At 36.3% G+C, this 12,888-nt stretch overlaps 1 protein-coding gene and 1 pseudogene across 3 annotated transcripts in view; both read right to left on the bottom strand.

The window, feature by feature from the left end:
* Positions 1-12,888, bottom strand: part of GSK3B (glycogen synthase kinase 3 beta) — a 194,936-nt gene that overhangs the window by 163,648 nt on the left and 18,400 nt on the right. The gene's annotated exons all lie outside the window — the stretch shown is intronic.
* LOC133093351 (nuclear cap-binding protein subunit 2-like) lies at positions 7,636-8,335 on the bottom strand (annotated as a pseudogene).

Raw genomic sequence — 12,888 nt, forward strand, 5'->3', positions numbered from 1 at the left:
AATACAAGAAGAAAATATAATTGAATATTTATGTCAGCAGTTCTCAAAGTGTAGTCTAGATCTCTGGATCCTTTCAGGAGACCCATGAGGCCAAAACTATTTTCATAACAATAATATTTCACATAACATAACAATGCCTTTTTCACTCTCATTCTCTTTGCAAAAAATGTAAAATTTCTCAATATTTTTATTTGGGAAAATATAATTATTTTTATTAAAAATGTTGTTAGGGACTTCGCTGGTGGTGCAGTGGTTAAGAATCCTCCTGCCAATGCAGGGGACACGGGTTCGAGCCCTGGTCCGGGAAGATCCCACATGCTATGAAGCAACTAAGTCCATGTGCCACAACTACTGAAGCCCACGCGCCTAGAGCCTGTGCTCTGCAACAAGAGAAGCCACCGCAATGGGAAGCCCATGCATCGCAACAAAGAGTAGCCCCTGCTCGCCGCAACTAGAGAAAGCCCGTGCGCAGCAACGAAGACCCAACACAGCCAAAAATAAGTAAATTTATTTAAAAAAAAACTTTATGATTGTAGGCTGCCCTCTCCAAACCTCAGTTCTTTCCTTTGCAAATTTTAAATAAATAATTTGCCCCCAAACCATGAAAGTCTCAAATCACAAAAGTATTAGATGGCAGAGCCCAGATTTGACTCCAGGTCTCAGAAACTCTGGAATCCAAACTATCAATATATTACGTTAAATATCACCTGTATACCAAAAGGTTAACAGTGGATCAACAGGACTATGGCTCTCCCCATCCCAGCTACCTTTCTTCTTTTCTTCTTTTCTCTTCTCCTTAATCTTGTATTTCTTGCCATAATGAATATATTTTATTTTTTATTAAGAAAAAAAGAGAATTTTTATTTTGAAATACTCTGGCTCAAAATTTGCAGAACAGCTTACAAATTCAGTACATCTTGTTATTTAACATTACCTACGTGCCCCCAACCCCGCCAAAAAAAGAAAACCAGATTCCTCTGGGGAAGTGTTATAAAAAGTTCATGGACTTCAGCATCAATAGGCCTGGTTTGAAATCCAGGACTTATAAGCTATGAACCGTAAGCAAATGACTTAAGCTCTCTGAAACTCACTTTTCTTATTTGTAAAATACTGACAATAACCCCTATCTCTCAGGGTTGTTATAAGGACTACGTTAAAAGAATAAAGCAGGTAAAACGTATAAGACAATAAATGTTAATACCTTCAAAAAGACATATACATTCATACAAACTCTAGCTCAATAGCAAATTGATATTAAAATTATGCTGTGATCATACATCTCAATACTAGTTAGTGGCTCATTTTCTATTTCAATTTAAATTAAATCAAAACGAAAAATACCCAAGAAAATAAATTCTCCTGCTTTTGGGAAATCCCACATCTAGGAGAAGCACCTGTGAAACAAACATTTTTACTATCTCCTCTTTACTGAATCTGTCCCACTGACTTTTGTATGCTCAGTAGTCTAACAGAGTGCCTAGCATATAGTTGGCCTTAAGTGCTGGATGAATAAATGTGGAGACCTTGGAAAATCTTACACTCTATAATAATGAGACTCATTATCACTCAAGTCTGAAAGCCTTCACACAAAGCTGTGGTGCGAATTAACATTCAACAACAGTTTTGATTTCAAAAAAGCAATCATGCAGCAGTTTCATCAAACTCATTTCCTCACAACTTGTTATTTCCAAAGAAATATAACTAAAAACACAAAATCCCTGGGATGAATCTCAAAGTCAGAGAGAGAGCAAGAAAGCTCTTAAACCTTAGTCCAGCTCCCTCACAAGGACCAAAAAGGCCAGACTCTCACAGCAAGCTAAAAGGTTTTTCCCCTACTTATTAGTCTTTTTGGTATTCACTTAGCAAAAGTTAATAAACAATATCATAAAAGTTAAATTAATAAAGAATAATCCCTGTTCTGGAATTATTTAGAAATAAATTCAGAAATTTCAACTTGTCAATAAATTTAATTCTATTACTAGACTGACAATGAAACACCACAATACAAAACAACTATGGAATCCTGAACTGTAAACACTTAGAATTTCACCTCCATCAACTAAATAAAACATCCAATCATTCCACAAATACTGAGTACCCTCTATTCACTGTTCAAAAAATATTTACTGAAATCCTATTATCCAGGCATTGCTTTGCACTCTGGAAATACACAAGGCACTAAAGAAACAAAAATCTGCCCACTCCCTGTAACTTTCATTTTAAACAGGGGAGGAGGGAAGAGCAGACACAAACAAAATAAATTAAATATAACAAGGTGATAAATGTTTTAAAAAAAAAGTGCAGGGCTTCCCTGGTGGCACAGTGGTTGAGAATCTGCCTGCCAATGCAGGGGACATGGGTTCGAGCCCTGGTCTGGGAAGATCCCACATGCCGCGGAGCAACTGGGCCCATGAGCCACAATTACTGAGCCTGCGCGTGTGGAGCCTGTGCTCCGCAACAAGAGAGGCCACGATAGTGAGAGGCCCGTGCACCGCAATGAAGAGTGGCCCCTGCTTGCCACAACTAGAAGAAAGCCCTCACACAGAAACGAAGACCCAACACAGTCATAAATAAATTAATTAATTAATTTAAAAAAAAAAGTGCAGAGGAGGGGAATGGAAAGTGCAGAATTGGGGAGCAGCTACAATTTTTAAAATAAGGGGCAAAGAAGGCCTGACTGAGAAAAACATTTTAACAAGGTCTTAAAGATGAAGCTAAGTAAAACTAGCACAAGTTCTAGTCCTACATAGATCAGATTCATAAGCAGCAACCTGGTGAACTAATTTTCTTAATTCCTGAAAAGGGTAGGAACAAAACTGAAACTATAAGACTCAGAAGATTTGAAAGAAACCAATTTTTAAGGAGGAGAAAAAATAATTATAAGAATTACTGGACTTCCCTGGTGGCGCAGTGGTTAAGAATCTGCCTGCCAATGCAGGGGACACGGGTTCGAGCCCTGGTCCGGGAAGATCCCACATGCCGCGGAGCAACTAAGCCCATGCGCCACAACTACTGAGCCTGAGCTCTAGAGCCCACGAGCCACAACTACTGAGCCCGCGTGCCACAACTACTGAAGCCCGCGTGCCTAGAGCCCGTGCTCCGCAACAAGAGAAGCCACTGCCATAAGAAGCCCGCGCATCGCAACAAAGAGCAGCCCCCGCTCGCCGCCCGCCGCAACTAGAGAAAGCCCGCGTGGAACAACAAAGACCCAACGCAGCCAAAATTAAATAAATAAATAAATAAATAAATAAATAATAAAATGAAAGATATAATGAAATAAAATTTTAAAAAAAGAATTACTAAATTCCTACTGGAAAAGAGAAAATACCTGATTATAATACCATGAAAATACAGCAAGCAAAAATATAGCAAGTCCCTTTCTATTTCCTTCTTTCCTTCTTTCTCCCCTTCCCCCGTCTTTCTTTCTTTCTTTTATTTATGATAAAGCTTCACTGCCAGCAACCACAAAACTAACATCTAAAAGACTTCGTCATTTTGCCATTGTCAGGCTTCAAACTTTATATGCTTCACTTAACTTCCTCCTCTTTCCATTTCTAATCCCTAGAAAACACCATCAAATTAACAGAAGTCAAAGACTACACTTCATTTTAATCCCTATTTTATGTGTTCACCAAAAGTTAGTTACTAATGGATTTCTACTTTAAAGGTACTTAGAGAATTTACTGTTCAGGAATCCTGCAGCAAACCCTTTTGCAAAATCAAAGAACATTTTACAAAATAACAGGTTTCTTGTTAGACAATATATGTTCACTGTAGAAAAACTTAGAAAAATTAAGATAGCAAAAAGAATAAAGGTAACATATTTGAACAACAGGATTGTAACTGTATAATAACTGTACAATAAAGGGTTATAAGCGTAAGTATAAACATTTGGAGAATATTCTCAGTTTTCTCTATTTTGTTGCAGTTAATGCAATCACACTGCACATACTCCTTTGCAATGTGCTGTTTTCACTCATTCTTATCATGAACTTATTTCTATGTTAAATATTCTTGTACATCATCATTTTTAATCCTACTGTATAAATACTATAGGATTGTAGAAAGGATTAAATAAATGTATGGCATGGATGAAGCACTATTTAAGTAGTATTATTGTTATTAATCCCAGGATTAAATTTTTGATAAACATTCATGTAAAATTAAATTTATGAGCATAGCCTTAATTTTTTTCCTTAAAGTCCCAGAATTAGAACTTCTGAAACTCTCCAAACTGCCCTCCAAAAAGAATACATAAATTTACTTTCCTTCTGCAACACAACTCCCAAAACTCTTGTCACCAACTAAATATGATCTTTCTAATCTTTGCCAATTTCACTGGGGAGGAAGGGGTACAATTTTGCCTCATTCTATTTTTGTATTTCACCAATTATACTAAATTGAACACTTTTTTCACATGTTAACTATTTTTAGTTCTCATTATGTGAATTGCTTATCAAAATTTTTTAAAGTGAATGACTCTAATATTCATCATCAGAATACTCATATATTAGATTTGTTTAAAGCACGTTAATGCACACTGCCATTCTACATAAACATTTGCTTATGTTATACACTTTAAGAAAGGGAGTTATACAAGTTCGTTCCAATATAATCCTCAACTTAGTATCTTCCTCTAATATTTTAAAAACAGAACACTAGTACCAAAGTCTGGGGGGGTGAGGAGGGTTCAAATTAAAGTCTTTAAAACCACCTAATTATGTAATATATAGTATCTCCATTAATACATTCACTTAAAAGAATGAAGCAGATACTTAAGTATCGACAAGGACACTTTCCATGATATATTAACAAATGAAAAAAGGATACAGAACATGATCCATTTATAATTAATGGTGAAAATAAAACAAATAGAGAGTAAGAAGAATAGGGAACCAGTCGCTGTCCTAGGTGCTAGGGACCCAGTAATAAACAGGATAGGCAGGTTTTTTCCTGTTTTTATGGAGCTCACTGGTGGTTAACAGGTATACTGACTTTATTTAGATTTCCTTTTAGTGAGTGTTAAGCCACAATAGAATACAATAAAATTTTCTCAATTTCTTTCCAAATGTAAGTTTGAGTCTAAGAAGAAAGTAAAGAGGGATATAGCTACACACACTACTTTCTGGATTTTAGAGCAAAAATTACAATACAGAAAACTTAGTAAGTTATATACACATACACACAAAAAAATTATTGACTAGTGTTAATGAAAGAGAAGAAAAAAAGTCTCAAAATCATTTTTTAAGTCTTAGTTATACTCACGAATCTTTTTCATTATCCAAATTTAAAGCTCAATTGATAATATTACATTGAAGAAATCAAGTTACAGAATATTCATGATATGATCCCCATTTTGTTTAAAAACTATTTGTAGTATATTAAATGCTATACACTTGTAGAAAAATATCTTGAACTAACTTACTAGTAGTAATTTCTGGAGATAGGAATAAAGGGAAACTGAGCATATGGGAATCAGAGACAACTTTACAAATTTTATTGTATACACTTCTATACTGTTTGAGTATTTGTGGTAAAATAATATCTTTATTCCATAAATAAAAAATAAAATACTTTGAAGTTTCAGTGCCAGAAGAAGAACCAGGAACTTGGTCCCATCAAAATTTCTCTATGTACATTAATGTAATCAGTATGGAACTGCTTGAATTAAAAAATCAGAGTGTTAGGCAGGTTTAAAAAGCAGTAAGGAAGAGCTCCCTATACTATGAGTGATTTCCAGGATTTCTGTTAAGTAGAAAGAAATACAAGGTGCTAAATAAAGTGTAAGTTTTATCTAAGAAAGAAAGAGAAATATGACTAAGTATATATACATTTTTTGTAAACAATGAAAAACTAATAAAAATGGTCACTTATGGGGGAAGGAGAGGATAGAGGCTAGATTTTTCTGACTACATATTGTAGTTTTGGTTCTGGAACCATGAAAATGTATTACATAATTATAAAAGTAATCAAAAGTAAATCAAAATGAAAACAGATTATTCCCAAAAACTGACAGCAAAATGAATAAACCAAACTATGTATCAAATGGGTGGCTTAGAGAGCAATTATTTCAAATGATTTTAAAACAGTAGTTTGACTATAAATCCCTAGTAGAATTTGTAAGAATTCTTTTTTTTTTTAAGTTGGTCCAATTTTATTGAAATCTGTTACAGAAGACAATTCAAATAGGAACCACTGTCTGTGGTTTTAAGGCCTACAGAAATCTGAGTTACGTTTTACTGCAAAATATAAAATACATTAATTCAAACTACAGCGTCAAAAGATTTTAATAATGAATTGTATGTCCTCATTAAGTTAGATATTTGCAAATGTTTTCCTAAATACTTACAACTAATTTAGAGATATCTTTTAAAGTTCAAACAGCCAATTTAAATTTGAGAAAACATACTTACTGTAACATGAAAGATGTTCACATTGAGATACTTCAGCCCCAGCTTCACAAACTACTGGAAATTAGGAGATACTCTGTTGCTAGATGAAAAAATATCACTTACGTCAGGGAAAATTATACTAGACTACCAGTTTAAAACGAGCAATAGTTCACATTATATTAGAGAAATTCTCTTGCCTTACAAATGCAAAATAAATCTTCCAGACTCCCTTGTCTGTAGAGACCACCAGCTCACTACCCAGGCTCTGAAACTCAGCACAGTTAGGGAAAAAACAAGACAGACTTCAGTATGAGAAGGAGCCAAAACATTTCCCGAGGGAAACATTTCTGATTTTGTTTTTGTTAAGCATTCTCTTGATCTTTAAGCTCATTTAAAAACAAAAACAAAAAACAAACCCCACTCAATTCCCAAGATCAGTTTGAAAATGAAAAAAAAGACCTGATGGCTCTCACAGCAACCTTCATCATGTCAAGGCAATGGTTTAACTCACATCTCCTGATATTTCCTCCCCATTTCCTACTGACAGCGTCCCCCCTTGCCCTTACAGAAGTTGAGGTTCCCTGTAATACAGACCCTTGGTTTTCTTAGCGTTACCTAAAACACATATTTTGAAAAATGTGTTTAGTAAAAATACCCTTCAAGTCCTGACCTAATTTCCTGATATATAAAGCACATAAGAGGTGGTGTCCCCTGCAACTGTCTAAGGCTTACCAACTATTTAGGAGGTTCCCTTGACTCTTAAATTTGCCTTTAGAGGTTAAAATTCAACACAGAAAAAAATTCAGTTATCAAACATCTATTCCTAATTTAGAGTAAAGCTATATTACATAGCAAAACTCCACTTACTAAACTTTATCTCATGCAAACTTAAAATTTTAAAAATAGTAATTCCAGGCCCCAAGGTAGACCATGAACCTACTTAGATGCAAATATGGTAAACACTTAAAAATTTTTTTTCTAATCTTCCTAAGTGTGTTTTGGCTGATAGATCAACATTATACGTCTGTTGCTAAGGAACACAATTTTTGACCTGGTAACTGAAATCATTCTGGTAATCTGACACACGACCAAGATGCTAAGACTACAGAATTAAAGGCATTCTTCTGGATTCTGTCCTTTAATAATTTTTAAGTGGAAAACCATGAAGAGGCTTCCAGCTCAGTAGAGACATTGATTAAAGCTTGGTAAAAATGGGCAGGTTCGCAGACCTTGGGTAACACAAGTCAAATTCAACAGGCCAAAGGAGTGAGTTTTTCATGATGGGGCTCTCACCACTCACTGGTTTTGGGCCAGTTTTCCATAGCCTCCTCTCCCAGCATCATAGTCCTGACGATACCCATCTCGTACCTGGCCCCCAGAACACCCACGGCCATGCTGCCTGCCCTCCTTAAAGCCTGCGTCCCAGTCTGTGCGAATGATCTGGTCATCTGGACAAGTTCCATTTATGTACCGCATGGCATTTTCTGCATCTGGTCTTGAATAGTATTCCACAAAGCAGAACCCTGTTTTCTTCATTTTTATCCAGGCCCATGATGATTTTCTTTATGTCACCACTTTTGCTTAAGAGTTCATAGATTTGTTCTTCAGTTGTATAAGAGGAAAGATTTCCAACATACAATGTACAGCTTTTCTTCAGTAATTTTTCCTGTTCTTCATTGTCACCCATTCAGGAAACACTGTAGAAATTCTACAAGACAGTATCTTACTACTACCTAAATGAAGCTATAGGCTTTAGACTGCAGAGATAAACAACAGCAAAAGTTGAATCCGTTCACTGTTTGAATCTTGCAGGATGCTTGTAATTCATGATGGTTATGATGTGGAACTTTCTAAAGGAATGAGACCCAGAAGTGCTGGTCCCGGTACTGGCTCAGCTCGACGTAGGAGTCGCTGGGCAGCGCCTTCAGGAAGCCACCTGACATAGTGCAGAGAAGTGGCCGAGGACTCCGCCACTGTGAGAATAACGAAGCCACCCCGGCGGTGGTGGGACTGGCAATTGTTTTCAGCAACCATTTTCTAAAATAAGCTCAAAATAATAATACTAATACACATATGTATATATAAGTAACATGGCAAGTAATTCATTACTCTCCAAGACTTTCAGCGTAAAAGAAAAGAGCTATAAATATAAATCTTAAAAAAGTTAAAGGGAAAATCTTATAATCCTAAACCCTTAAACTGGAAACAAAATCCGACTTAGAAATATTAGTATGAACTCATGGTGTATTTTCTTTTCTTTTTTTTTTACTTTTTAAAATTTTTATTGATTTATTTTTTAAATTTTTATTGGAGTATAGCTGCTTTACAGTGTTGTGTTAGTGTATTTTTGCATTTAAATAATCATACAACAGACTAAGCAAAGTTGCAGAATATAAGATCAACACAAAAATCATTCAAATTTTTATACACTAAGCAAATGAACACTCTGAAAAGATTAAGAAACAGTTCAGTTTACAATAGCATTAAAAATTTCAATTTAATAGCATAAAATACCACTTATGAATAAATTTAACCAAGGAGGTATAAGCCTTGAAAACTACAAAAGTTACTGAAAGAAATTAAAGAATACTTAAATAAATGGAAAGACATGCCATGTTCATAGATCAGAACACTTAATATTAAAACGTCAATACTACCCAAAGCAATCTACAGAAGATTCTAAAATTCAAATGAAATTGAAAAGGATTCTGAATAGCCAAAATAATCTTTTTAAAAAACTAAGTTAGACTACCTAAACTTCCCAGTATCAAAACTTACTACAAAGCTAGAGTAATCAAGATAGTGTAGTACTGACATAAAGACAGAAATACAGATCAATGGAACAGAACTGAGACCCCACAAATAAACCCATGCATCTATATAGTCAACTGATAATCAACAAGGATGCCAAGACACTTCAATGGGAAAAGAACAGGCTCTTCAACACATCGAACTTGGACAACTGGACCCTTACTTCACACCATATATAAAAATTAACTCAAAAATGGTTCAGAGACCTAAATATAAGAAATAAAATATAAAATCCTTAGAAGAAAACATATGGGTAAAACTTCATGATTTTGGATTTGGGAACACTTTTTCAGATATGACACCAAAAGCACGAGAAGGAAAAAAGCAGGTACATTCAACTTCATCAAAATTTAAAACTTCTGTGCGTCTAAGTACACTGTCAAGAGAGTGAAAAGATTACCCACACAATGGCAGAATGTATTTTCAAATCATGTATCTGGTAAGGGTCTAGTATCCAGAATATATAAAGAAGCCTTACAACCCAACAACAAAAAGAAAAAATGGGAAAAGGAGTTGAATAGACATTTCTCCAAAGAAGATATACATATGGCCAACAAGCCCATCAAAAGATGCTCAACATCATTAGTCATTAGGGAAATGCAAATCAAAATCACAATGAGACACCACTTCATACCAACTAGGATGGCCATTATCAAAACATGGAAAATAACAAGTGTTGGAGAAGATGTGGAAAAATTAGAACCCTCATACACTGCTGGTGGAAATATAAAATGAGGCACCCACTGTGGAAAACTGGCAGTTCCTCAGTAAACACCCAAGAAAACTGAAAAGTGTTCAAAAAAAATTCATACACATTCACCACAGCACTCTTCACAATAGCCAAAATCTGGAAACAACCCAAACATCCATCAACTGAATAAACAAAATGTGGTATATCCATACAATGGAATGTTATTCAGCCATAAGAAAGAATGGAATACTGATACATGCTACAACATGGATGAACCTTGAAAACACCTATGCTGAGTGAAAGAGGCCAGACACAAAGACCACATGTTGTATGATTCTACTTATGAACCATCCAGAACAAGCAAATCCATAGTCAGAAAGCAGATTAGTGCCAGGGTCTGGGGAGAGGTAGGAATGCAGAGTGACCACTTAATGAATATAGGATTTCCTTTTGGAGTATGAAAAAGTTCAGGAACTAGATAGTGGCGATCGATAAACAATACTGTGAATGTACTTAATGTCACTGAATTGTACACTTTAAAACAGAAATGGTCAATTTTACATTGTTTATTTTACCACAAAAAAAAAAAAAAAAATCACACACATACACACCACACCCCCTAGCTCTGTCCAATAAAAGGGCCTACAAACAACACAACCATAGCAACAAAGACTCAGGATGATGGTCTTTAAATATAATCTTACACTAAAAGGAATCAAAACCCCTTAGAGAAATAACTGGTTCTAGATCCGAGACAGGTGATGTACAAGATGAGCCTGGAACATCTTTTTATGCTGGAAAACCGGGCTACCGAAGATTATTGAGGTTTTCTCGAGGAACACAGGAGCCAAGATGAAGGGGCTCCCACTAGCTAAAGATGAGACAATTTGAGAATTAAAAAGAATAACTACAATGGATTATAACAAACATATCCAAAATCTGGGGTTCATATTGATTCTTAAAGAAAACAAAACAAACAAAATCCTCACTGGCCACCTCTATCAAATACTAGGAAAAGAATCAGGCATTTATTCTACTGTTCCTCAGAATAATCATACAATTGATTGAAGTAAAGAAGTTCTTTTTTATAGAAGAGCTCCAGCAAATAAAACAAAAGGAATAAAAAAATATCACCACCATCAGATAGAGTGATCTAGATCAGGGTTGGCAAACTTTTTCAGTGTCAATAAACAGCTAAGTGGAAAGGGAAAGAGAGAAGAGAAGCAGAATAGGAAAAAGAATGAAACTGTGACTCATTCTTCTCTTCCTTCACCCTAGTTAGTGACAAGGTAGTGAGGTGCTGCTACTAGCTGTTCCTTTAAAAATGTCCTGACAAGGACAAAGAGTATTTTATTTTATAAGAAAAGGTTTCCCATGAAAATCACTCTGCCTCAAGCTGTGAATACTGGTGTTCTTAGAGCCCCCAAAGATCTTGGCTATTTCAAAGCAGGAAATAAAAATTTAGGGAAAAAAAAAATTTTTTCAGGGCGGTGGTGGGGAGGCTCTCTCCCCCACTTCCTCAGAACTGAAGAGAAATAAAAACTGAAGGAAGAAAAATACCATACTCTGCTTAACTCAATCCACAGTTAATAGTCTTAGTGGTTTTGAAAGGCTCTAAACAGTTTTCCAAATTTTCAGAGGGCACCTCAGACTATTTAACTCTACTGAGCAAGACTATAGACATCCAAGTTGGGAGAAAAAAATCTTCACATTCCATAGTAATCTGGTTTGCCCACCATAGTTAAACATTTAATAACTAATGGTCAAATACAAACCAAACTGTCACTGCATACAGACTAGCCTGAAAACAGTTTTCAGGAGAAAAATATGCAGTATAAAAAGACTGACTAGGGGGCTTCCCTGGTGGCGCAGTGGTTGAGAGTCTGCCTGCCAATGCAGGGGACACGGGTTCGAGCCCTGGCCTGGGAAGATCCCACATGCCGCGGAGCAACTAGGCCCGTGAGCCACAACTACTGAGCCTGCGCGCCTGGAGCCTGTGCTCCGCAACGAGAGAGGCCGCGATAGTGAGAGGCCCGCGCACCGCGATGAGGAGTGGCCCCCGCTTGCCGCAACTGGAAAAAGTCCTCGCACAGAAACGAAGACCCAACACAGCCATAAATAAATAAATAAATAAATAAATAAAATTAAAAAAAAAAAAAAAAAAAAAAGACTGACTAGGGACTTCCCTGGTGGCGCAGTGGTTAAGAATCTGCCTGCCAATGCAAGAGACACGGGTTCGAGCCCTGGTCCAGGAAGATCCCACATGCCGCGGAGCAACTAAGCCCGTGTGCCACAGCTACTGAGCCTGTGCTCTACAGCCCAAGAGCCACAACTACTGAGCCCATGTGCCACAACTACTGAAGCCCGGGCGCCTAGAGCCTGTGCTGCACAACAAGAGAAGCCATGACAATGAGAAGCCCACGCACCACAACAAAGAGTAGCCCCCGCTCACCGCAACTAGAGAAAAGCCCGCATGCAACGAAGACCCAATGCAGCCAAAAATAAATAAAAATTTTAAAAAAAGACTGACTACACAGTCATTAGATCTACTCAAAATACACATCTCACACTAAAAACAAACAAAAACTTTATGGGCACTAGGTCAACATCTGCTGATTATAAATAGTACTCACTGAAAAAGTGCCAGATGCCTAACAGCAACTGTAACTTTCTTAATGCCCTATAAAATATACTCAAGATAGGACTTTCATTATAGGCATACCTCGGAGATATTGCAGGTTCGGTTCCAGACCATCGCAATAAAGTGAGTATCACAATAAAGTGAGCCACACAAGTTTTTTGGTTTCCCAGCACACATAAAACTTATGTTTACACTACACTGTAGTCTATTAAGTATGCAATAGCATTATATCTACAAAAAAACAATGTATACACCTTAACTAAAAAATACTTTATTGCTAAAAATGCTAACCATCATCTGACAACACAGGGTTGCCACAAACCTTCAGTTTGTAAAAAATGTGGTATCTGCAA

This window comes from Eubalaena glacialis, chromosome 6 (assembly GCF_028564815.1).
Source record: "Eubalaena glacialis isolate mEubGla1 chromosome 6, mEubGla1.1.hap2.+ XY, whole genome shotgun sequence".
Taxonomy (NCBI): domain Eukaryota; kingdom Metazoa; phylum Chordata; class Mammalia; order Artiodactyla; family Balaenidae; genus Eubalaena; species Eubalaena glacialis.